The sequence below is a fragment of the Rana temporaria genome, chromosome 2 (assembly GCF_905171775.1).
Source record: "Rana temporaria chromosome 2, aRanTem1.1, whole genome shotgun sequence".
Classification (NCBI taxonomy): domain Eukaryota; kingdom Metazoa; phylum Chordata; class Amphibia; order Anura; family Ranidae; genus Rana; species Rana temporaria.
The window spans coordinates 463468232-463494980 of NC_053490.1; the positions used below are offsets into that span (position 1 = coordinate 463468232).

The following is a 26749-nucleotide window of genomic DNA, read 5'->3' on the forward strand; positions in this document are numbered from 1 at the left end:
ACAGAGGCTTTAAAAAGGAAAAAAGGGTATTTATAATGTTTTTCTTTCATATCTATAATCAAATGCTTTGCCTTTATTTTTATTTTAAACTGAATGGGTTGTTTTACAAGGTGAGGGTTTACATATACTTTAAGTTGTAGTCACATTGACTCGTATGGAAAAGAGGTGGTTCCAAGGAGAACACAGGCCTATGTGCACTGGCCCCTACTTTGTTTTCTGCTATTCATGTGACTGGAAGAATTTAGACATTTGTGGAGAAAACACAGGATACCAGCTCTTTAGAATTGAAGTTTTAAATTGCCAAGCAGCTTCTTTGTAAATCCTGCAATTGAACTGGTTTATAATGTGTCCCTGACCATGAACAAAGTCAACCTGCAAAGATAGGTGCCCTAAAAGCATACAGGAGCAGAGCAGACCAGAGGCTCAGGAACTTTAGAGTTAGGACCGCAGTATATACAGAGGTCCCTTGGCATGGGCACTGCGGCATATGCTTATATTTGCAACTGTGTGCAAACAAAACCCTCGGTTTTTACCATAAACTGTTAGACAGGGTCAATATGATTGTTTTGCAGGCTGACTGGTAAGTGTGCTGGGAAATCTTTTGTTTGTGCAGAACAGACCTTACCCTGCCTGCAACTTGGTTTACCAGGAAAGCTTAGTCTAGGGGTGGACAATATTCATCAGGGACTCCCTCACAGGTGTTTGGACAATGTGCCATCCCAGGTCATATCCCTGGACCAGTGACGACAGCCAGTCAACCAGCAAGGAAATGGTAGAGACCAGTGGAAGCATGGTGGAGGGATGAGTTGTAAAGGCATTTAAAGCATCACCTATGGACAATTTGGGGTATGGTGTGAAAACTAACAACTAGCAGTGTTTTATTCTCCAGGATCTTTGCTTTCAGAAAAGATATTATGTTTGAAGGGGTTAAGTACTCTTCAGCCCTTAAATGTGTATTGTAACATGTGTACAATAAATAAAAGTGGGAGGGGGAATAGAACATTTGGGGCCATGAGCAGGAGGCTGTGGTGGGATTTGGTAACATCAGATGGGAGACATGACACATTTCAGCTCAGCTATGGTGACACCTTAAGGAGAACATTCCCCACACAGCCACCTGGGAGGTGCAAACCGTGTTCTTCCCACCACAACCAACACCAACCTGGGGCTGCACATAGACCCAGACACGTTCCCTTCCAGAATACCACAGTCTTTCTAAGAGGGCCACAATATACAGCTGAACCTTATCCTGACACATTTATTTTTTCGAGCCCAAAATGAGTGCTCAAAAACAAAGTAAACAAAAGTGCCTTTGGTTCCCTCCCTGACCTTCCTGAGACACAAGACTCCTAAAGCGGGTAAGGCACACTCAGGACCACCTAGTCAAAAGGCCCTGTGGACCTCTCTCCTCATGATCAGCTTAAGCTGACCACGTGTACTAGGTAGAAAGCTCTCACGAAGAGAGACCCCCAAGGTAGGGGAGGAAGGAAACAAATAGCTGGCCCCTTACTCCTGTGTCCCACCTCACCCAGTGAGTTCCTCAGTTTCTGTTTGTCACGGGAAGATCCCTCAGGACCCTTATCATACCAGCAGGGGTATTATACAGAAACCATCAAGCCATAAAAATGGTGGAGAACCCCTACTGGAAAATAATAAGGACAGATACTACACTTGATCTTAGCCAAAAGTCTGAGAGGCCTTATCCTGCCATACACAACTTGATTTTCAGAGCAGAAATCAACGGTGAGTCTCCAAAAAAGGTCCCACTGAGATGTGAACTCAGATCGCTGGATTCAAAGTCCAGAGTGCTGCTGACCATTACACCATGGGACCTCTAACTCTTCAATTTTTTAACACCTACATCTGTAAATATGTCCCCCCAATTACAAAACCCTCCAACTCAGATTTTTATTTCATGTTCTCTATTACCTTGTATACATCCCTCCCCACACCCACCGAGCACTCTCGGCTGTCTAAATCACCAGAATTTGAGCTCAGAGCAACCTTGTGAGCAAATGGACCGCTACCCAGATTTGCAGATGTGCAAATTAGCAGAGGTCATGTAATTGCTTCTATGCGCACACACAGCGCATTGCCAGAACTACTTGTAAGGATTAGATAGGCCAATATTTAGGGACAGGACTCAGTAATGCCAAAATATTATAGTGATTTTGAGGCTTTACATTTTTTTAACCACTTTAGGTCCAAAGAAGAACCGGTGCATCACGGGGTTAAAGTGGTTATATCGGGATGATGCCTACAGCTACAGGCATCACCCCGTTAACTTATTTTTCAGGCAACAATGCTCTTTTTTGTAAACTATATCCTAACAGATAATTGGCCATCAGATCGCTTTTACAGCTCATTGTCCCTGGGGAGTGATGAGATAGCGTAGATATTTCTAGTTTGGTTTCAGTTACCAGTTTCAGCAGCCTATGGTCTACCATTATGTAATCAATCCTAGAGTACGTCCTGTGTACAGGGGAGTAGAATGTATAGTCTTGTGTCCTGGGGTGATGCACCCTCCACTCATCTAGCATTTGACACTGATCAACTTTCTGCTTCATCATTTTTAACAAAACATTTTTGTCCCCTGCACACGGGACGTACTATCCAATCCAGGATCCATACAAAAATTTAGATCTCTGGTAGAGTTGAGCGGACACCTGGATGTTCGGGTTCGACGGGTTCGGCCGGGTTTGGGACCCAAACTTGACCCGAACCCGAACCCCATTAAAGTCAATAGGGACCCGGACTTTTGACTACTAAAAAGTCTCTAAAAAACGAATGGAAAGGGCTAGAGGGTTGCAAATGGCAGCAAAATGTCGGGAAGGGCATGGCAAGTAAATATGGATAGGGAAATAACTTAAAATAACATAAAAAAATTAAAAATAAATAAAAATAATTCTCTCCATATAAGAACAAGCAGGAACCTTGCCCTAAACTAGCTAATGCAGAGTATCTCACAGAAAGAAATGCAGTGCTGCTGCAATATGCAGAATATCTCACATGAACAGATGCAGTGCTGCTGCAATTGAATGTGTGAACCAGGACTGACTCCTATCTAATTCTCTCCCTCAGATCAGCAGGAACCTTGCCCTAAACTATCTGATGCAGAGTATCTCACAAAAATAAATGCCGTGCAGCTGCAATATGCAGACTATCTCACAGGAACAGATGCAGTGCTGGTGTAGATTTGTGAAGCAGGAGAGTCCTATCTTAATCTCTCCCTCAGATCAGCAGGAACCTTGCCCTAAACTATCTAATGCAGAGTATCTCACAGGAAGAAACATTGCTGGTGTAGAGATTTGTGAAGCAGGATAGTCCTATCTTAATCTCTCCCTCAGATCAGCAGCAGCCTTTCCCTAAACTATCTAATGCAGAGTATCTAACAGAAAGAAACGTTGCTGGTGTAGATTTCTGAAGCAGGATATTCCTATCTAAATCTCCCTCAGATCAGCAGCAGCCTATCCCTTACCCTAGCTAATGCAGAGTGACGAGCTGTGCTGTGTGCCTCTAGCTTTTATAGAGGGTGGATCACATGCTGGGTCACATGCTGCACTGGCCAATCACAGCCATGCCAATAGTAGGCATGGCTGTGATGGCTTCTAGGTAAAACAAGTAAAATAAATGGTGATTGGCTGCCCTGCAGCCCGCCGCAACATTGCCGAACTTTCAGCAAAATGTCCGGGTTCGGGTACAAAAAAAAAAAAACTCCGTACCAAACCCGAACTTTACAGTTTGGGTTCGCTCAACTCTAATCTCTGGTCATTATTACATTTTCTTTCTAAACCGCTTGCCGACCACCGCATGAACTTATACGTCAACAGAATGGCACGGCTGGGCAAATGGGCGTATATATATGTCCCCTTTAATTTGCCACCATGTGGTCGCGAGCTCCGTGACCGTACGTTGCTGGTCCTTGTTGGACATATATTTTAACCACTTAATCACCGCCTTATAGACGATATACGTCTACAAGGCGGTCGCTTAACTCTGGGAGGACGTCCTCCCAGAATTGCGCTCCCGCGTGCCCCTTGGGGCGCGCACACGGGAGTGTCCGTGACCGCCAGGTCCAGAGGTCCCGGCGCATCACGGATCGCGGTAAATTGCCGCTGATAGCGGCCGTTTACCACGTGATCGCTCCGTCCAATGACGGAGCAATCACTTGTAAACAAACCGGCGTAATTTGAGGACGCCGGTTCCTCCCTCCTCTCTCTGTACCGATCGGTACAGTGTGAGAGGGGGGAGCGCAGGTGTCAGCAGCGCTGTGGATGGATCTGTGACTATTGCAGTCACAGATCCATCCCTGCTCAGCCATCCCTGCAACCCCCGCCCCAATACTGTGCAATACCCCCTGCAATACTCTGCAATACCCCCTGCAATACTCTGCAATACCCCCTGCAATACTCTGCAATACCCCCTGCAATACTCTGCAATACTCTGCAATACACTCTGCAATACCCCCTGCAATACTCTGCAATACCCCCTGCAATACTCTGCAATACCCCCTGCGCTAATACTCTGCAATACCCCCTGCGCTAATACTCTGCAATACCCCCTGCGCTAATACTCTGCAATACCCCCTGCGGTAATACTCTGCAATACCCCCTGCAATACCCCCTGCGCCAATACTCTGCAATACCCCCGCACAATACTCTGCAATACCCTCTCACCAATACTCTGCAATATCCCTGCACCAATACTCTGCAATACCCCACACAATACTCTGCAGTACCCCCGCACCAATACTCTGCAATACCCCCGCACCAATACTCTGCAATACCCCCGCACCAATACTCTGCAATACCCCCGCACCAATACTCTGCAATACCCCCCGCACAACCAATACTCTGCAATACCCCCCGCACAACCAATACTCTGCAATACCCCCCGCACAATACTCTGCAGTATCCCCGCACCAATACTCTGCAATACCCCCGCACCAATACTCTGCAATACCCCCGCACCAATACTCTGCAATACCCCCGCACCAATACTCTGCAATACCCCCCGCACAATACTCTGCAGTACCTCGCACCAATACTCTGCAGTTCCCCCGCACCAATACTCTGCAATACCCCCGCACCAAAAAATGCGTTTTAACCACTTCCTGCCCGCCGGCCGATATAAGACGTCCTTGACTTTGTGCAGGGATTTCTGAATGATGCCTGCAGCTACAGGCATCATTCAGATATCCTCTTTTTCAGTCGGCGATTCTCTACACCATAAGAACAATCATGTCGGCTGTTCCGCCTCTTGATTGTTTTTACGGGAGGCGAAAGGGGACGTCCCCCCCTCCCTTCTCCCTCTGGTGCTTCTTCCGACTCACCGCTACGATCAAAGCCAGGATCTTTTTTTTTTTAGGCTTCCCAGCCTAGAGGTGAGATGTGGGGTCTTATTGACCCCATAGATCACTGTAAAGAGGACCTGTCATGCTATATTCCTATTACAAGGGATGTTTACATTCCTTGTAATAGGAATAAAAGTGATCAAAACATTTATTTTTGGGGAAAAACATGTCAAACTAAAATAAATAAAGTAAAATTAACAATAACATTTTTTTTTTTTTAAAGCGCCCCTGTTCCCGTGTGCTCATATACAGAAGCGACCGCACTCGTAAGTCCCGCCCACATATGAAAACGGTGTTCAAACCACACATGTGAGGTATCGCTGCGAACGTTAGAGCGAGAGCAATCATTTTGGCCCTAGACCTCTTCTCCAACTAAAAAGATGTAACCAGTAAAAATATTTAAAGTGTCACCTATGGGGATTTTTAAGTAGCGAAGTTTGGCGCCATTCCACAAGCGTGTGCAATTTTGAAGGGTGACATGTCAGGTATCTATTGACTCGGCGTAACTTCATCTTACATATTATGCAAAAACATTGGGCTAAATTTAATGTTTTTTTTTTAAAGCACAAAACCATTTTATTTCCAAAAAAACGCGTTCGAAAAATTGCTGCGAAAATAACGTGCGTGATAAAAAGTTGCAACGACCGCCATCGTATTCTATAGGGTCTTTGCTAAAAAAGCATATATAATGTTTTGGGGTTCTATGTAATTTTCTAGCAAATAAATGATGATTTTTGCATGTAGAGAAATGTCAGAATTGGTCTGGGTGTTCCAGAACGCCTGATGGTGCTCCCTGCATGTTGGGCCTCTGTATGTGGGTACGCTATGTAAAAGTCTCACACATTTGGTATCGCCATACTCGGGAGGAATAGCAGAATGTGTTTTGGGGTGTAATTTATGGTATGCATATGCTGTGTGTGAGAAATAACCTGCTAATATGAACATTTTGTGAAAAAAAAAAATCTTGAATTTGCAAAAAATTGTGGGGAAAAATGACAACTTCAAAAAACTCACCATGCCTCTTTCTAAATACCTTGGAATGTCTTCTTTCCAAAAAGGGGTCATTTGGGGGGTATTTGTATTTTTCTGGCATGTTAGGGTCTCAAGAAACGAGAGAGACTGTCAGTACTTCAGGTGTGATCAAATTGATCAATTTTCAGTAATTGGTGTACAGTACCATAGCTTGTAGACCCTATAACTTTCACCCAGACTAAATAATAACCAATTTTTTTTTTTTTTTTTTTTTTACCAAAGATATGTAGCAGCATACATTTTAGGCCAAATTTATGAAGAAAAATTACTTTTTTGCAAAATGTTATAATAGAAATTAAGAAAAATTCATTTTTTTACAAAATTTTCTTTTTTTCATTTATAGCGAAAAAAATAAAAACCGCAGAGGTGATCAAATACCACCAAAAGAAAGCTCTATTTGTGGGAAAAAAATTCATTTGGTTACAGTGTTGTATGACTGAGTTATTGTCATTCAAAATGTGAGAGCACCGAAAGCTGAAAATTGGTCTGGTCATTAAGGGGGTTTTTGTGCCCGGTGGTTAAGTGGTTAATGTTCTTTTATTTCATGCAGCCTGTGGGCTGAAATAGAAAAAGAACAGAACAGATTCCTCCATTCACATCAATCAATGTGGATGAAGAAATCTCTACCAGAAAAATTATGTGGTATGCCCACCATTAGAATTAGCAAATTATAAAAAAAAATCATTCAGCCCATGCGTTTGATGTGGATGAAGAAATCTCTGCCAAGAAAAGTGAAAAAAATATATAATATGCCAAAGCATAGGGGCAATCCGCCCTCTGACCACCACAGCCCCATGCTTTGGCATATATGCTCTTTTTTTGCAGTGGTGAAATCACCTCCTACAGCGCTGTAGTCACACTATACTAATGACACTGTAACAGGGCAGTGAAAGGGTTAACTGGGGGGGCTATCAGGGGATTAAAACTTTATTAGGGAATATATAGCGGGTACCCTGATGCTGTCTTGGACTGACACTAACTCAGTAGCGTAGCGTGGGTTGTCAACGCCCGGGTCAGGGCAAGAAATTTGCGCCCCCTAACCTGTGGATTTTTTAGCCCTCCCTTCCACTAGTACAGTAGTACTGACCAACCTGATTCCTACACTGACCTACCTGATAACTATACTAACCTACCTGATTCCTACACTGACCACTAAACTGACCTATCTGATTGCTATACTGACCACTACACTGACCTACCTGATTCCTATACTAACCTGCTCTCCTCCTTCCGCACGGTCACAATCCCTGGGATCATCATGGATGGACTTCAGTGTACATTTACTCACTGCTGTGTCAGTTTCACCGCTGGAGCCTAAGCCGGGACTGCACCGCAACTTATTTCTCATAGCAAAGCGGAAGAGCTCACAGTCTCCTAGACTGCACAGCGCAAGAGAAGCACTGCAGGTAACCTGCCGCCTGCCGCCCCTCTAAGTTTGGCCCCCGGGGCAACCACCCCCCTGGCCCTCCAACGCTACGCCACTGCCTCTACCTGCTTCCTTGTCTCACGGACGCACTCATCAATGCCCATGACCAGGTGGGGACTTTAGTAAAAAATTGTCACTACACACTGCAACTTGAATGTTTGCATTGGAAGGGACGTGCTGAGCCTGCACCCACTCCACTAATCCAGTGTACCTCTGTTACCTCACTCCCAGTAACAGAATATGGTCCCTCCCGGACCTCATGCGTGCTCTCACCTAAATCCTTCCTTCCCGTACCTTGACCAGGCCATAGAGCTCTGTGTCACAAGTCTGTTTTCCGGTTGCCATGGGATATGAATTTCTAGGGCAGGAGCCAGAACACTGACCCCCTTACTACCGAAGACCGTACGAGAATTTTCGTTCATCGGTCTCTGATCAGCTCTATGGTCAGCTGGTGGAACCACCAGCTGCATTCTCAGACTCCTTGAGAAAACCATGGAAGACGGTGGGGGGGGGGGGGACGTTCCCTCACACTGCTTGTAAAAGCAGTCTAAAGGCCAATTAGCCACTAGGATTTTTTTTACACGAAGGCCGACCAATGGCTGAAAAGAATGTTGCCAAGATGATATCCTCATTCGATCCAGCGCCGTGCATGCTGGATGCTCTTCTCTCCTCTCAATTCTGAGTCTCGCTGGCTTTGCTGTGCCCTTGGCTTCCAGTGCTGTCAATCCATACCCGTGACGAGGGAGCGGGGGGCAGGGCCGTGTCCCGCTGTCTGTGTCAATGGACGCAGACTCTGATGCAAGCACGTACGAGTGCCCCCATGGGAAGCGGCTTCTTATGGGGGCACTGGACAGAGAGGAGGGGCCAGGAGCGCTGACAGGGACCCAAAAAGAGGAGGTTCACCAGCGCTTTGTGCAATTCCGTTGCACAGAGCAGGTAAGTATAGAGATGTTTGTTATTAAATAATAATTAAAAAACATTTACAACTAGAAAAGATACAATTTCTGGGGAAATTGTGCGGCGTGGTCTTGCCCCCACCAATACTCCTGACTGGAGACGGTGCCCCTGGAGATGTAAATTTGATCCAACAGTGTGTCGATCCAGTTCGGTCCATTGCCCCCATCAAAAACTGCTCCATCAAAAACTACCCCATCAAAACTGCACCATCAAAACTGCACCATCCTATTTGCCCCATCAAAAACTGGTTGCTATGGAGTGGTTGCTATGGAGTGGTTGCTATGGACTGGGTGCTATGGACTGGTTGCTATTGAGGGTTGCTATGGACTGGTTGCTATGGACGGTTGCTATGGACTGGTTGCTTTGGACTGGATGCTATGGAGGGTTGCTATGGAAAGGTTGCTATGGACGGTTGCTATGGACTGGTTGCTATGGAGGGTTGCTATGGACTGGTTTCTATGGACTGATGGCTATGGACGGTTGCTATGGACTGGTTGCTATGGAGTGGTTGCTATGGAGTGGTTGCTATGGAGGGTTGCTATGGACTGGTTGCTATGGACTGGTTGCTATGGACCAGTTGCTATGGACCAGTTGCTATGGATGGGTTGCTATGGATGGGTTGCTATGGACTGGTTGCTATGGAGGGTTGCTATGGACTGGTTTCTATGGACTGATGGCTATGGACGGTTGCTATGGACTGGTTGCTATGGACTGGTTGCTATGGAGTGGTTGCTATGGAGGGTTGCTATGGAGTGGTTGCTATGGAGTGGTTGCTATGGACGGTTGCTATGGAATGGTTGCTATGGACTGGCTGCTATGGACTGGTTGCTATGGACGGGTTGCTATGGAGGGTAACGCAGAGCCAAAAAAAACTGAGCCATATCACCTCACAGTGTGTGGGAGGAGCTATAGAAAGCCCTCACAGATGTGTGTATGAAGGTTTTTACCTCAGCGTCTCCTAAGAAACCAATGTAAACATATGCAAACACACTCTAAGCAGAGGAAAGTTCCCTCAGCCTTGTGTGGGAGGAGCCAACTCACCTCACAGCTGTTTGTGAGGTGTTATTAAACTCCTCAGCGTCTCCTAGGAAACCAATTGTTTGGTTTGCAGGCTCTCTGTAAACACAGCAGAAATTGAGGAATTTTTTTTGAATACTTGTCCTTCAAATGAAGGTATTTACCTCACAGAAACACCTCACAGAAAACACCTCACAACTGTGTGTATGAAGGTATTTACCTCACAGAAAACACCTCACAGAAAACATCTCACAGAAAACACCTCACAACTACCTCACAGCTGTGTGTATGAAGGTATTTACCTCACAGAAAACACCTCACAGAAAACACCTCATAACTACCTCACAACTGTGTGGGAGGTGCTATAGAATCCCCTTACAGCTGTGCGTGAGGAGTTTTAATGAAATCAGCGTCTCCTAGGAAACCATTGTAAACATATGCAAACACACTCTAAGCAGAGACTCAGATTCTTGCTTTATTTTTTTAATACTTGTCCTTCAAATGGTTGTATTTTAAAAACTATAAATCGTACAGCAAATATCTTTATATTTTACGAATCACAAGACCCAGACCTACATTTTGATGTATAGTTTGTCTCTAAAATCATAAAATTCAAGGCACAGTTGCAGTTTACAAATTCCAAAGCTGATTTTGGTTTTCTAAACTTTGACCTCCATTGACTTCCATTGAAATAATGGATGGCGTAGGTTGCAAACAAATTATCATATTGTGAAAACGGTTTGATCAATCACTTAGCCGTGAACACGTGTGGTGGCAGCAGGCATAGTTGAACGTTTTGATATAAGATTTGTGTAGGTCGGCTTGAAAATGAGGGAGTGGTCGCAGTTTACAAATCATGTGCTGATTTTAAATTTTTAGAAATCCCACACTCTAGCTCTCCCCATTCATTCTTATGGGAAAATTTCGCCGCAAAAATGACGATATTTCGCGAACGATTCGGCGAAACGTTCCACAAGGTAATAGCCCACCGATCGGGAACAATCCGCATGATTCGATATATTACTCGTCTATGTAGTGTAAAAACTGTGGGAGGAGTTAGGGTGGCAAATTTTGGCTATAATAATAAGAACTAGAAAAGATACAATTCCTGGGGAAATTGTGTGGCGTGGTCTTGCCTCCACCAATAGTCCTGACTGGAGACGGTGCCCCTGGAGATATAAATGTGATCCAACCATGTGTCGATCCAGTTCGATCCATTGCCCCATCAAAAACTGCACCATCAAAACTGCACCATCCTATTTGCCCCATCAAAAACTGGTTGCTATGGACTGATGGCTATGGACTGATGGCTATGGACTGATGGCTATGGACGGGTTGCTATGGACGGGTTGCTATGGACTGGTTGCTGTGGACGGTTGCTATGGAGTGGTTGCTATGGAGTGGTTGCTATGGAGTGGTTGCTATGGAGTGGTTGCTATGGACTGGTTGCTATGGAGGGTTGCTATGGACTGATGGCTATGGACTGGTTGCTATGGATGGTTGCTATGGACTGGTTGCTATGGACGGTTGCTATGAACTGGTTGCTATGGACTGGTTGCTTTGGACTGGATGCTATGGAGGGTTGCTATGGAATGGTTGCTATGGACGGGTTGCTATGGACTGGTTGCTATGGACTGCTTGCTATAGACGGTTGCTATGGACGGTTGCTCTGGACTGGTTGCTATGGACCGGTTGCTATGGACTGGTTGCTATGGACTGGTTGATATGGACTGGTTGCTATGGACTGGTTGTTATGGAGGGTTGCTATGGACTGGTTGCTTTGGACTGAATGCTATGGAGGGTTGCTATGGAATGGTTGCTATGGAGTGGTTGCTATGGACTGGTTGCTATGGACGGTTGCTCTGGATTGGTTGCTCTGGATTGGTTGCTATGGACTGGTTGGTATGGACGGATGCTCTGGATTGGTTGCTATGGACTGGTTGCTATGGATTGGTTGCTATGGACTGGTTGCTATAGAGGGTTGCTATAGACGGTTGCTATGGACTGGTTACTATGGACTGGTTGCTCTGGACTGGTTGCTATAGACGGTTGCTCTGGACTGGTTGCTATAGACGGTTGCTATGGACCGGTTGCTATGGAGGGTTGCTATGGACTGATGGCTATGGACTGGTTGCTATGGACTGGTGGTTGCTATGGAGTGGTTGCTATGGAGTGGTTGCTATGGAGTGGTTGCTATGGACGGTTGCTATGGACTGGTTGCTATGGACTAGTTGCTATGGATGGGTTGCTATGGAGTGATTGCTATGGAGTGGTTGCTATGGAGGGTTGCTATGGACTGGTTGCTATGGACGGTTGCTATGGACGGGTTGCTATGGACTGGTTGCTATGGAGGGTTGCTATGGAATGGTTGATATGGACGGTTGCTATGGACGGTTGCTATGGACGGTTGCTCTGGACTGGTTGCTATCAGGGCTTTTTTTCTCAGAGAATAGGTGCAGGAACTCCTCCCTTCCAAGTCACCCTTGACTCCACCCCCTACCCACCTCCGAGCACCGTTCCTCGGTTCCACCCGTTACCCACCTCCCAGTACCACCCTTTTTGGAGAATGCAGAAACAAGTATCATTTTGTGATGCTACGTATTTTGTATAGAATTTGTTAATGATAACAAGAAAGGCAGTAAAATAGATCAAGCAACAATGGAAACCCCAGCGACAATAGATCCACACCAGCAACAATGGTCTCCCAACAGCCAGCATCAATCGACCTTCCAGCAGCCAGCAGATCCCTCCCAGCAATGATTGACCCCCTGCAACATAAGACCCACCTCCAGCAACAATAGACCCCCCACCAGCAACAATAGACTCCCCTGCAAAAATATATCCCCTCCTCCAGCAACAATAGATTCCCCAGTAGCCAGCATCAATAGACCCTCCAGCAGCCAGCAACAAAGACCCCTTCCTCAACAGTACATCCCTCTTAGCAATCACTGACCCCCCCAGCAACAATAGATTCCCCACGGGCAACAGAAGAACTCTCCAGCAACAATAGACCTCCTTCCTTTGCAAAATAGACCCCCTCCAGCAACAATAGACCCCCCAGAAGCCAGCATCAATAGACTCTCCAGCACACCCCAGAACCTCTTTCTATTACATACATTCAGTTCAGAAGGTGCCGGAACTGCGTTCCCCCGCGTTCCTGCTGAAAAAAGCCCTGGTTGCTATGGACCGGTTGCTATGGACCGGTTGCTATGGACTGGTTGCTATGGACTGGTTGCTATGGACTGGTTGCTATGGATTGGTTGCTATGGACTGGTTGCTATGGACTGGTTGCTATGGAGGGTTGCTATGAACTGGTTGCTATGGAGGGTTGCTATGGACTGATGGCTATGGACCGGTTGCTATGGATGGGTTGCTATGGATGGGTTGCTATGGACTGGTTGCTATGGAGGATTGCTATGGACTGGTTTCTTTGGACTGATGGCTATGGACGGTTGCTATGGACTGGTTGCTATGGACTGGTTGCTTTGGACTGGTTGCTTTGGAGGGTTGCTATGGAATGGTTGCTATGGACGGGTTGCTATGGACTGGTTGCTATGGACTGCTTGCTATTGGCGGTTGCTATGGACGGTTGCTCTGGACTGTTTGCTATGGACCGGTTGCTATGGACTGGTTGCTATGGACTGGTTGCTATGGACTGGTTGTTATGGAGGGTTGCTATGGAATGGTTGCTTTGGACTGAATGCTATGGAGGGTTGCTATGGAATGGTTGCTATGGAGTGGTTGCTATGGAGTGGTTGCTATGGAGTGGTTGCTATGGACGGTTGCTCTGGATTGGTTGCTCTGGATTGGTTGCTATGGACTGGTTGGTATGGACGGATGCTCTGGATTGGTTGCTATGGACGGTTGCTATGGACTGGTTGCTTTGGACTGGATGCTATGGAGGGTTGCTATGGACGGTTGATATGGAGTGGTTGCTATGGACTGGTTGCTATGGACGGTTGCTATGGAGTGGTTGCTATGGACGGTTGCTATGGAGTGGTTGCTATGGACGGTTGCTATGGAGTGGTTGCTATGGACTGGTTGTTATGGACCGGTTGCTATGGACCGGTTGCTATGGACTGGTTTCTATAGACTGGTTGCTATGGAGGGTTGCTATGGACTGGTTTCTATGGACTGATGGCTATGGACGGGTTGCTATGGACTGGTTGCTATAGACGGTTGCTATGGAGTGGTTGCTATGGAGGGTTGCTATGGACTGGTTGCTATGGACTGGTTGCTATGGACTGGTTGCTATGGACGGTTGCTATGGACTGGTTGCTATGGACTGGTTGCTATGGACTGGTTGCTCTGGATTGGTTGCTATGGACTGGTTGCTATAGAGCAGTGTTTCTCAACCTTTTCCCAGTCGGGGCGCCCTTGAAAAATATTTTCAGTCTTGAGGCACCCCTGTCCAAGACTTGGTTCACGTCGCTGTGTGTTGCGGAAAACGCACAAAATTGCGCTCGTTCTTGACACACAGACAAATGCTCTGCTCTTTAGGGGTGCCATTAATTCTTAATGGTGCCCCATCCATTGGCAAACATGGGTTGCTTTTTTTGTGGCACAATTAAAAAAAAAAAGGGTCGGGGACTTCTTTCCCCGCATTACTGCGGGTAGGGAAATGAATGGGTTGCCCTACACGCAGCACGCATCCACATAGAACCAAAAGCTTGTTCACATGTCAGGCTGGAGGGGCAGTAAAACCACATGGTTGAGCTGTTTTTACCACCCCCAACTTTTGCCCCTTTAGCTGCAGAGGCAACAGCTGGGGGTGTAAACATGCTGTGGCTGCAGCTGGAGGTATACCAAGGGTGATTGGGGCTGCACTGCAACTACCCCGCAACTGTGTGCATTGCATTTACGGGCTTAAAACAGGTGGTGAGGAGGCAAGATATGCCTCTTTACTGGCTGACAAATGCCCCTGAAAAGCGATATGAACACAAATTGCTTTTCAGAGGAGCAGCAGCCCTTGCTGCTATCTCAAACAAGCCCTACAAAAGTAGTTCTGATGGTACAGGAATAGGGGGGTCAGGATTAAAAGTAACATACATACAGACAGATGAGCACGCACACAAACAGACACACGTACAAACACACACATTAAAAGTAACATACATACAGACAGATGCGCATGCACACAAACAGACACACGTACAAACACACACAGTGTGTATGTTTGTACGTGTGTCTGTTTGTGTGCGTGCGCATCTGTCTGTATGTATGTTACTTTTAATCCTGACCCCCCTATTCCTGTACCATCAGAACTACTTTTGTCACACACACACTAACAGACATGTGTACACATGCACACATACACTGAAAGAAGAACTGTCAGAGCTGCACAACAACCAATCAAATTCAGAGTGCTCTAGCCATGAATGGAGGATGTGGGGTGTCAGTGATTGTGACAGCTGGTTATTCATAGCAGAGCCCCCCCTCACCACCTTACCCTTGGCCTCGCAGTCAGCGCAGTACTTGTCCTCCTCCCTCAGCATACGAGACAGGATGGCCTGGTGCTGCTCATTCAGCTTCAGGGCCTTCTCCCTCTCTGAGCGGGTGGCCATATCTGCAGGCAGGGGAGCAGTGTCGGTCACTGTGGCTCTCTACTCTTTCTTCTTCCCCCTCAGGGAAAAGCGCGCCAGGCAGAGTTCAGGACAGTTCCCGCGGCTCTCACGTCACAGAAGCAGTGCGTGCGTCCGACCCTCCCATAGCAACCGATGACGTATTCGGTTGGCAAGACGCGGTCGGGAGGCCCGTACAGCCAGCACAGCTTCCCGAGTGCCGGGAAGTGAGTTTTACACAGCCGACCGGCACCGCTGTAAAGACAAATGCCCAGCAGTAGTGTTACAATATTTGGGGTCATTTTGCCGCGGCACACCTGGGGACTCTTCACGGCACACCAGTGTGCCGCGGCACACTGGTTGAGAAACGTTGCTATAGAGGGTTGCTATAGACGGTTGCTATGGACTGGTTGCTATGGACTGGTTACTATGGACTGGTTGCTTTGGACTGGTTGCTATAGACGGTTGCTCTGGACTGGTTGCTATAGATGGTTGCTCTGGACTGGTTGCTATGGAGGTTTGCTATGGACCGGTTGCTATGGAGGGTTGCTATGGACTGATGGCTATGGACGGGTTGCTATGGACTGGTTGCTATGGACTGGTTGCTATGAAGTGGTTGCTATGGAGTGGTTGCTATGGACGGTTGCTATGGACTGGTTGCTATGGACGGGTTGCTATGGACTGGTTGCTATGGACGGTTGCTACCGTCCGGTTGCTTTGGAGTGGTTGCTATGGACAGTTGCTATGGAGTGGTTGCTATGGACTGGTTGCTATGGACTGGTTGCTATGGACTGGTTGCTATGGACGGGTTGCTATGGACTGGTTCCTATGGACGGTTGCTACGGTCCGGTTGCTATGGAGTGGTTGCTATGGACAGTTGCTATGGAGTGGTTGCTATGGAGTGGTTGCTATGGAGTGGTTGCTATGGAGTGGTTGCTATGGACTGGTTGCTATGGAGTGGTTGCTATGGAGGGTTGCTATGGAATGGTTGCTATGGACAGTTGCTATGGACTGGTTGCTATGGTCTGGTTGCTATGGACTGGTTGCTATGGAGGTTTGCTATGGTCTAGGTGCTATGGACAGAGCATGCAGAAGTTACGCAGAGCCAAAAAAAACTGAGCCATATCACCTCACAGTGTGTGGGAGGAGCTATAGAAAGCCCTCACAGATGTGTGTATGAAGGTTTTTACCTCAGCGTCTCCTAGGAAACCAATATAAACATATGCAAACAGTTAAGCAGAGGGAAGTTCCCTCAGCCTTGTGTGGGAGGAGCCATCTCACCTCACAGCTGTTTGGGAGGAGTTATTAAACTCCTCAGCGTCTCCTAGGAAACCAATTGTTTGGTTTGCAGCCTCTCTGTAAACACAGCAGAAATTGAGGATTGTTTTTTAATACATGTCCTGTTCAAATAGTTGTATTTTAAAAACTATAAATCGTACAACGAATATCTTTATATTTTACGAATCACAAGACCCAGACCTACATTTTGATGTATAGTATGTCTCTGAAATAATAAAATTGAAGGCACAGTCGCAGTTTACAAATTCCAAAGCAGATTTTAGTTTTCTAAACTTTGACCTCCATTGACTTCCATTGAAATAATGGATGGCGTAGGTTGCAAACAAATTATCATATTGTGAAAACGGTTTGGTCAATCACTTAGCCATGAACACATGTAGTGCCAGCAGGGATAGCTGAACGTTTTGATATAAGATTTGTGTAGGTCGGCTTGAAAATGAGGTTGTGGTCGCAGTTTGCAAATCATGTGCTGATTTTTCCGTTTTTGACATTTCACACTCTAGCCCTCCCCATTCATTCCTATGGGAAAATTTCGCCGCAAAAATTACGATATTTCGTGAACGATTCGGTGAAACGTTCCACAAGGTAATAGCCCACCGATCGGGAACAATCCGCATGATTCGATATATTACTCGTCTATGTAGTGTAAAAACTGTGGGAGGGGTTAGGGTGGCAAATTTGGCTATAATAAGAATACTAAGAACTAGAAAAGATACAATTTCTGGGGAAATTGTGCGACGTGGTCTTGCCTCCACCAATACTCTTGACTGGAGACGGTGCCTCTGGAGATGTAAATGTGATCCAACAGTGTGTCGATCCAGTTCGGTCCATTGCCCCATCAAAAACTGCTCCATCAAAAACTACCCCATCAAAACTGCACCATCCTATTTGCCCCATCAAAAACTGGTTGCTATGGAGGGTTGCTATGGACTGGTTGTTATGGATGGGTTGCTATGGAGTGGTTGCTATGGAGTGGTTGCTACGGACTGGTTGCTATGGACGGTTGCTATGGACTGGGTGCTATGGAGGGTTGTTATGGACTGGTTGCTATGGAGGGTTGCTATGGACTGATGGCTATGGACTGGTTGCTATGGACTGGTTGCTTTGGACTGGATGCTATGGAGGGTTGCTATGGAATGGTTGCTATGGACGGTTGCTATGGAGTGGTTGCTATGGACGGTTGCTATGGTCCGGTTGCTATGGTCCGGTTGCTATGGTCCGGTTGCTATGGACTGGTTGCTATGGACTGGTTGCTATGGACTGGTTGCTATGGAGGGTTGCTATGGACTGGTTGCTATGGAGGGTTGCTATGGACTGGTTTCTATGGACTGATGGCTATGGACGGGTTGCTATGGACGGTTGCTGTGGACTGGTTGCTATGGACTGATTGCTATGGACTGGTTGCTATGGACTGGTAGCTATAGACGGTTGCTATGGAAGGTTGCTATGGACTGGTTGCTATGGAGTGGTTGCTATGGAGTGGTTGCTATGGACTGGTTGCTGTGGAGTGGTTGCTATGGACGGTTGCTCTGGATTGGTTGCTATGGACTGGTTGCTATGGATGGTTGCTATTGACTGGTTGCTATGGACTGGTTGCTATGGATTGGTTGCTATGGACGGTTGCTATGGACTGGTTGCTTTGGACTGGTTGCTTTGGTCTGGTTGCTATGGAGTGGTTGCTATGGAGTGGTTGCTATGGAGTGGTTGCTATGGAGTGGTTGCTATGGACTGGTTGCCAGGGACGGTTGCTATTGACTGGTTGCTATGGACTGGTTGCTATGGACGGTTGCTATGGATGGGTTGCTATGGATGGGTTGCTATGGAGCGGTTGCTATGGATGGGTTGCTATGGAGCGGTTGCTATGGAGGGTTGCTATGGACTGGTTGCTATGGAGGGTTGCTATGGACTGGTTTCTATGGACTGATGGCTATGGAAGGGTTGCTACAGACGGTTGCTATGGACTGGTTGCTATGGAGTGGTTGCTATGGAGGGGTTGCTATGGAATGGTTGCTATGGACTGGTTGCTATGGAGTGGTTGCTCTAGATTGGTTGCTATGGACTGGTTGCTATGGACTGGTTGCTATGGACTGGTTGCTATGGACTGGTTGCTATGGACTGGTTGCTTTGGACTGGTTGCTATGGATGGTTGCTATGGACTGGTTGCTATGGACTGATTGGTATTGACGATTGCTCTGGATTGGTTGCTATGGACTGGTTGCTATAGACGGTTGCTATGGAGTGGTTGCTATGGAGGGTTGCTATGGAGGGTTTCTATGGGCTGGTTGCTATGGACTGGTTGCTTTGGACTGGTTGCTTTGGACTGGTTGCTTTGGACTGTTTGCTATGGAGGGTTGCTATGGAGGGTTGCTATGGACTGGTTGCTATGGAGTGGTTGCTATGGAGTGGTTGCTATGGACGGTTGCTATGGACTGGTTGCTATGGACTGGTTGCTATGGACTGGTTTCTATGGACGGTTGCTATGGACGGTTGCTATGGACTGGTTTCTATGGACTGATGGCTATGGACGGGTTGCTATGGACTGGTTGCTATGGACTGGTTGCTTTGGACTGGTTGCTTTGGACTGGTTGCTATGGAGTGGTTGCTATGGAGTGGTTGCTATGGAGTGGTTGCTATGGAGTGGTTGCTATGGACTGGTTGCTATGGAGGGTTGCTATGGACTGATGGCTATGGACGGTTGCAATGGACTGGTTGCTATGGACTGGTTGCTATGGACTGGTTGCTATGGACTGGTTGCTATGGAGGGTTGCTATGGAATGGTTGCTATGGACGGTTGCAATGGACTGGTTGCTATGGACTGGTTGCTATGGACTGGTTGCTATGGAGGGTTGCTATGGAATGGTTGCTATGGACGGTTGCTATGGACTGGTTGCTATGGACTGGTTGCTATGGACTGGTTGCTATGGACGGTTGCTCTGGATTGGTTGCTATGGACTGGTTGCTATGGATGGTTGCTATGGACTGGTTGCTTTGGACTGGTTGCTATAGACGGTTGCTATGGAGTGGTTGCTATGGAGTGGTTGCTATGGACTGGTTGCTAGGGACTGGTTGCTATGGAGTGGTTGCTATGGACTGGTTGGTATGGACTGGTTGCTATGGACGGGTTGCTATGGACGGTTGCTATGGACTGGTTGCTATGGACTGGTTGCTATGGAGGGTTGCTATGGACAGTTGCTATGGAGTGGTTGCTATGGACTGGTTGCTATGGAGTGGTTGCTATGGAGTGGTTGCTACGGACTGGTTGCTATGGACGGTTGCTATGGACTGGGTGCTATGGAGGGTTGCTATGGACTGGTTGCTATGGACTGGTTGCTATGGACTGGTTGCTATGGACGGTTGCTCTGGATTGGTTGCTATGGACTGGTTGCTATGGATGGTTGCTATGGACTGGTTGCTTTGGACTGGTTGCTATAGACGGTTGCTATGGAGTGGTTGCTATGGAGTGGTTGCTATGGACTGGTTGCTAGGGACTGGTTGCTATGGAGTGGTTGCTATGGACTGGTTGGTATGGACTGGTTGCTATGGACGGGTTGCTATGGACGGTTGCTATGGACTGGTTGCTATGGACTGGTTGCTATGGAGGGTTGCTATGGACAGTTGCTATGGAGTGGTTGCTATGGACTGGTTGCTATGGAGTGGTTGCTATGGAGTGGTTGCTACGGACTGGTTGCTATGGACGGTTGCTATGGACTGGGTGCTATGGAGGGTTGCTATGGACTGGTTGCTATGGAGGGTTGCTATGGACTGATGGCTATGGACTGGTTGCTATGGACTGGTTGCTTTGGACTGGATGCTATGGAGGGTTGCTATGGAATGGTTGCTATGGACGGTTGCTATGGAGTGGTTGCTATGGACGGTTGCTATGGTCCGGTTGCTATGGTCCGGTTGCTATGGTCCGGTTGCTATGGACTGGTTGCTATGGACTGGTTGCTATGGAGGGTTGCTATGGACTGGTTGCTATGGAGGGTTGCTATGGACTGGTTTCTATGGACTGATGGCTATGGACGGGTTGCTATGGACGGTTGCTGTGGACTGGTTGCTATGGACTGGTTGCTATGGAGTGGTTGCTATGGAGGGGTTGCTATGGAATGGTTGCTATGGACTGGTTGCTATGGAGTGGTTGCTCTAGATTGGTTGCTATGGACTGGTTGCTATGGACTGGTTGCTATGGACGGTTGCTATGGACTGGTTGCTTTGGACTGGTTGCTATGGATGGTTGCTATGGACTGGTTGCTATGGACTGATTGGTATTGACGGTTGCTCTGGATTGGTTGCTATGGACTGGTTGCTATAGACGGTTGCTATGGAGTGGTTGCTATGGAGGGTTGCTATGGAGGGTTGCTATGGACTGGTTGCTTTGGACTGGTTGCTTTGGACTGGATGCTTTGGACTGGTTGCTTTGGACTGTTTGCTATGGAGGGTTGCTATGGAGGGTTGCTATGGACTGGTTGCTATGGAGTGGTTGCTATGGAGTGGTTGCTATGGACGGTTGCTATGGACTGGTTGCTATGGACTGGTTGCTATGGACGGTTGCTATGGACTGGTTTCTATGGACTGATGGCTATGGACGGGTTGCTATGGACGGGTTGCTATGGACGGGTTGCTATGGACTGGTTGCTATGGACTGGTTGCTTTGGACTGGTTGCTATGGAGGGTTGCTATGGAGTGGTTGCTATGGAGTGGTTGCTATGGAGTGGTTGCTATGGAGTGGTTGCTATGGAGTGGTTGCTATGGACTGGTTGCTATGGAGGGTTGCTATGGACTGATGGCTATGGACGGTTGCAATGGACTGGTTGCTATGGACTGGTTGCTATGGACTGGTTGCTATGGAGGGTTGCTATGGAATGGTTGCTATGGACTGGTTGCTATGGACTGGTTGCTATGGACGGTTGCTCTGGATTGGTTGCTATGGACTGGTTGCTATGGATGGTTGCTATGGACTGGTTGCTTTGGACTGGTTGCTATAGACGGTTGCTATGGAGTGGTTGCTATGGAGTGGTTGCTATGGAGTGGTTGCTAGGGACTGGTTGCTATGGAGTGGTTGCTATGGACTGGTTGCTATGGACTGGTTGGTATGGACTGGTTGCTATGGACGGGTTGCTATGGACGGTTGCTATGGACTGGTTGCTATGGACTGGTTGCTATGGAGGGTTGCTATGGACAGTTGCTATGGAGTGGTTGCTATGGACTGGTTGCTATGGAGTGGTTGCTATGGAGTGGTTGCTACGGACTGGTTGCTATGGACGGTTGCTATGGACTGGGTGCTATGGAGGGTTGCTATGGACTGGTTGCTATGGAGGGTTGCTATGGACTGATGGCTATGGACTGGTTGCTATGGACTGGTTGCTTTGGACTGGATGCTATGGAATGGTTGCTATGGACGGTTGCTATGGAGTGGTTGCTATGGACGGTTGCTATGGACGGTTGCTATGGTCCGGTTGCTATGGTCCGGTTGCTATGGACTGGTTGCTATGGACTGGTTGCTATGGACTGGTTGCTATGGAGGGTTGCTATGGACTGGTTGCTATGGAGGGTTGCTATGGACTGGTTTCTATGGACTGATGGCTATGGACGGGTTGCTATGGACGGTTGCTGTGGACTGGTTGCTATGGACTGATTGCTATGGACTGGTTGCTATGGACTGGTTGCTATAGACGGTTGCTATGGAGGGTTGCTATGGACTGGTTGCTATGGAGTGGTTGCTATGGAGTGGTTGCTATGGACTGGTTGCTGTGGAGTGGTTGCTATGGACGGTTGCTCTGGATTGGTTGCTATGGACTGGTTGCTATGGATGGTTGCTATTGACTGGTTGCTATGGACTGGTTGCTATGGATTGGTTGCTATGGACGGTTGCTATGGACTGGTTGCTTTGGACTGGTTGCTATGGAGTGGTTGCTATGGAGTGGTTGCTATGGAGTGGTTGCTATGGACTGGTTGCTATGGACTGGTTGCTAGGGACGGTTGCTATTGACTGGTTGCTATGGACGGTTGCTATGGACCGGTTTCTATGGATGGGTTGCTATGGATGGGTTGCTATGGAGCGGTTGCTATGGATGGGTTGCTATGGAGCGGTTGCTATGGAGGGTTGCTATGGACTGGTTGCTATGGAGGGTTGCTATGGACTGGTTTCTATGGACTGATGGCTATGCAAGGGTTGCTACAGACGGTTGCTATGGACTGGTTGCTATGGACTGGTTGCTATGGAGTGGTTGCTATGGAGGGGTTGCTATGGAATGGTTGCTATGGAGTGGTTGCTATGGACTGGTTGCTATGGAGTGGTTGCTCTGGATTGGTTGCTATGGACTGGTTGCTATGGACTGGTTGCTATGGACGGTTGCTATGGACTGGTTGCTTTGGACTGGTTGCTATGGATGGTTGCTATGGACTGGTTGCTATGGACTGATTGGTATTGACGGTTGCTCTGGATTGGTTGCTATGGACTCGTTGCTATAGACGGTTGCTATGGAGTGGTTGCTATGGAGGGTTGCTATGGAGGGTTGCTATGGTCTGCTTGCCATGGACTGGTTGCTATGGACTGGTTGCTATGGAGGTTTGTTATGGTCTGGTTGCTATGGACTGGTTGCTATGGATGGTTGCTATATGCAGAGCATGCAGAAGTTACACAGAGCCAAACAAAACTGAGCCATATCACCTCACAGTGTGTGGGAGGAGCTATTGAAAGCCCTCACAGATGTGTGTATGAAGGTTTTTACCTCAGCGTCTCCTAGGAAACCAATGTAAACATATGCAAGCAGCTAAGCAGAGGAAAGTTCCCTCAGCCTTGTGTGGGAGGAGCCAACTCACCTCACAGCTGTTTGTGAGGTGTTATTAAACTCCTCAGCGTCTCCTAGGAAACCAATTGTTTGGTTTGCAGGCTCTCTGTAAACACAGCAGAAATTGAGGAATTTTTTTTGAATACTTGTCCTTCAAATGAAGGTATTTACCTCACAGAAACACCTCACAGAAAACACCTCACAACTGTGTGTATGAAGGTATTTACCTCACAGAAAACACCTCACAGAAAACATCTCACAGAAAACACCTCACAACTACCTCACAGCTGTGTGTATGAAGGTATTTACCTCACAGAAAACACCTCACAGAAAACACCTCATAACTACCTCACAACTGTGTGGGAGGTGCTATAGAATCCCCTTACAGCTGTGCGTGAGGAGTTTTAATTAAATCAGCGTCTCCTAGGAAACCATTGTAAACATATGCAAACACACTCTAAGCAGAGACTCAGATTCTTGCTTTATTTTTTTAATACTTGTCCTTCAAATGGTTGTATTTTAAAAACTATAAATCGTACAGCAAATATCTTTATATTTTACGAATCACAAGACCCAGACCTACATTTTGATGTATAGTTTGTCTCTAAAATCATAAAATTCAAGGCACAGTTGCAGTTTACAAATTCCAAAGCTGATTTTGGTTTTCTAAACTTTGACCTCCATTGACTTCCATTGAAATAATGGATGGCGTAGGTTGCAAACAAATTATCATATTGTGAAAACGGTTTGATCAATCACTTAGCCGTGAACACGTGTGGTGGCAGCAGGCATAGTTGAACGTTTTGATATAAGATTTGTGTAGGTCGGCTTGAAAATGAGGGAGTGGTCGCAGTTTACAAATCATGTGCTGATTTTAAATTTTTAGAAATCCCACACTCTAGCTCTCCCCATTCATTCTTATGGGAAAATTTCGCCGCAAAAATGACGATATTTCGCGAACGATTCGGCGAAACGTTCCACAAGGTAATAGCCCACCGATCGGGAACAATCCGCATGATTCGATATATTACTCGTCTATGTAGTGTAAAAACTGTGGGAGGAGTTAGGGTGGCAAATTTTGGCTATAATAATAAGAACTAGAAAAGATACAATTCCTGGGGAAATTGTGTGGCGTGGTCTTGCCTCCACCAATAGTCCTGACTGGAGACGGTGCCCCTGGAGATATAAATGTGATCCAACCATGTGTCGATCCAGTTCGATCCATTGCCCCATCAAAAACTGCACCATCAAAACTGCACCATCCTATTTGCCCCATCAAAAACTGGTTGCTATGGACTGATGGCTATGGACTGATGGCTATGGACTGATGGCTATGGACGGGTTGCTATGGACGGGTTGCTATGGACTGGTTGCTGTGGACGGTTGCTATGGAGTGGTTGCTATGGAGTGGTTGCTATGGAGTGGTTGCTATGGAGTGGTTGCTATGGACTGGTTGCTATGGAGGGTTGCTATGGACTGATGGCTATGGACTGGTTGCTATGGATGGTTGCTATGGACTGGTTGCTATGGACTGATTGGTATTGACGGTTGCTCTGGATTGGTTGCTATGGACTCGTTGCTATAGACGGTTGCTATGGAGTGGTTGCTATGGAGGGTTGCTATGGAGGGTTGCTATGGTCTGGTTGCCATGGACTGGTTGCTATGGACTGGTTGCTATGGAGGTTTGTTATGGTCTGGTTGCTATGGACTGGTTGCTATGGATGGTTGCTATATGCAGAGCATGCAGAAGTTACACAGAGCCAAACAAAACTGAGCCATATCACCTCACAGTGTGTGGGAGGAGCTATTGAAAGCCCTCACAGATGTGTGTATGAAGGTTTTTACCTCAGCGTCTCCTAGGAAACCAATGTAAACATATGCAAGCAGCTAAGCAGAGGAAAGTTCCCTCAGCCTTGTGTGGGAGGAGCCAACTCACCTCACAGCTGTTTGTGAGCAGTTGTTAAACTCCTCAGCGTCTCCTAAGAAACCAATTGTTTGGTTTGCAGCCTCTCTGTAAACACAGCAGAAATTGAGGTTTTTATTTTTAATGCATGTCCTGTTCAAATGGTTGTATTTTAAAAACTATAAATCGTACAGTGAATATCTTTATATTTCACGAATCACAAGACACAGACCTACATTTTGATGTATAGTATGTCTCTGAAATCATACAATTGAAGGCACAGTCGCAGTTTACAAATTCCAAAGCAGATTTTCGTTTTCTAAACTTTGACCTCCATTGACTTCCATTGAAATAATGGATGGCGTAAGTTGCAAACAAATTATCATATTGTGAAAACGGTTTGATCAATCGCTTAGCCGTGAACACGTGTGGTGGCAGCAGGGATAGCTGAACGTTTTGATATAAGATTTGTGTAGGTCGGCTTGAAAATGAGGGAGTGGTCGCAGTTTACAAATCATGTGCTGATTTTTCCGTTTTTGACATTTCACACTCTAGCTCTCCCCATTCATTCCTATGGGAAAATTTTGCCGCAAAAATTACGATATTTCGCGAACGATTCGGCGAAACGTTCCACAAGGTAATAGCCCACCGATCGGGAACAATCCGCACGATTCGATATATTGTATATATACTCGTCTATGTAGTGTAAAAACTGTGGGAGTAGTTAGGGTGGCAAATTTGGCTATAATAAGAATAATAAGAACTAGAAAAGATACAATTTCTGGGGAAATTGTGCGACGTGGTCTTGCCTCCACCAATACTCCTGACTGGAGACGGTGCCCCTGGAGATGTAAATGTGATCCAACAGTGTGTCGATCCAGTTCGGTCCATTGCCCCATCAAAAACTGCTCCATCAAAAACTACCCCATCAAAACTGCACCATCAAAACTGCACCATCCTATTTGCCCCATCAAAAACTGGTTGCTATGGAGGGTTGCTATGGACTGGTTGCTTTGGACTGGTTGCTTTGGACTGTTTGCTATGGAGGGTTGCTATGGAGGGTTGCTATGGACTGGTTGCTATGGAGTGGTTGCTATGGAGTGGTTGCTATGGAGTGGTTGCTATGGACGGTTGCTATGGACTGGTTGCTATGGACTGGTTTCTATGGACGGTTGCTATGGACGGTTGCTATGGACTGGTTTCTATGGACTGATGGCTATGGACGGGTTGCTATGGACTGGTTGCTATGGACTGGTTGCTTTGGACTGGTTGCTTTGGACTGGTTGCTATGGAGGGTTGCTATGGAGTGGTTGCTATGGAGTGGTTGCTATGGAGTGGTTGCTATGGAGTGGTTGCTATGGACTGGTTGCTATGGAGGGTTGCTATGGACTGGTTGCTATGGACTGATGG

At 46.9% G+C, this 26749-nt stretch overlaps 1 non-coding gene across 1 annotated transcript; it reads right to left on the reverse strand.

The window, feature by feature from the left end:
- Positions 1–1758: 1758 nt before the first annotated feature.
- On the reverse strand, positions 1759–1833 carry TRNAQ-UUG. The gene has a single exon. It is a non-coding gene; the product is annotated as a tRNA-Gln (tRNA).
- Between the last annotated feature and the right edge of the window lie 24916 nt (positions 1834–26749).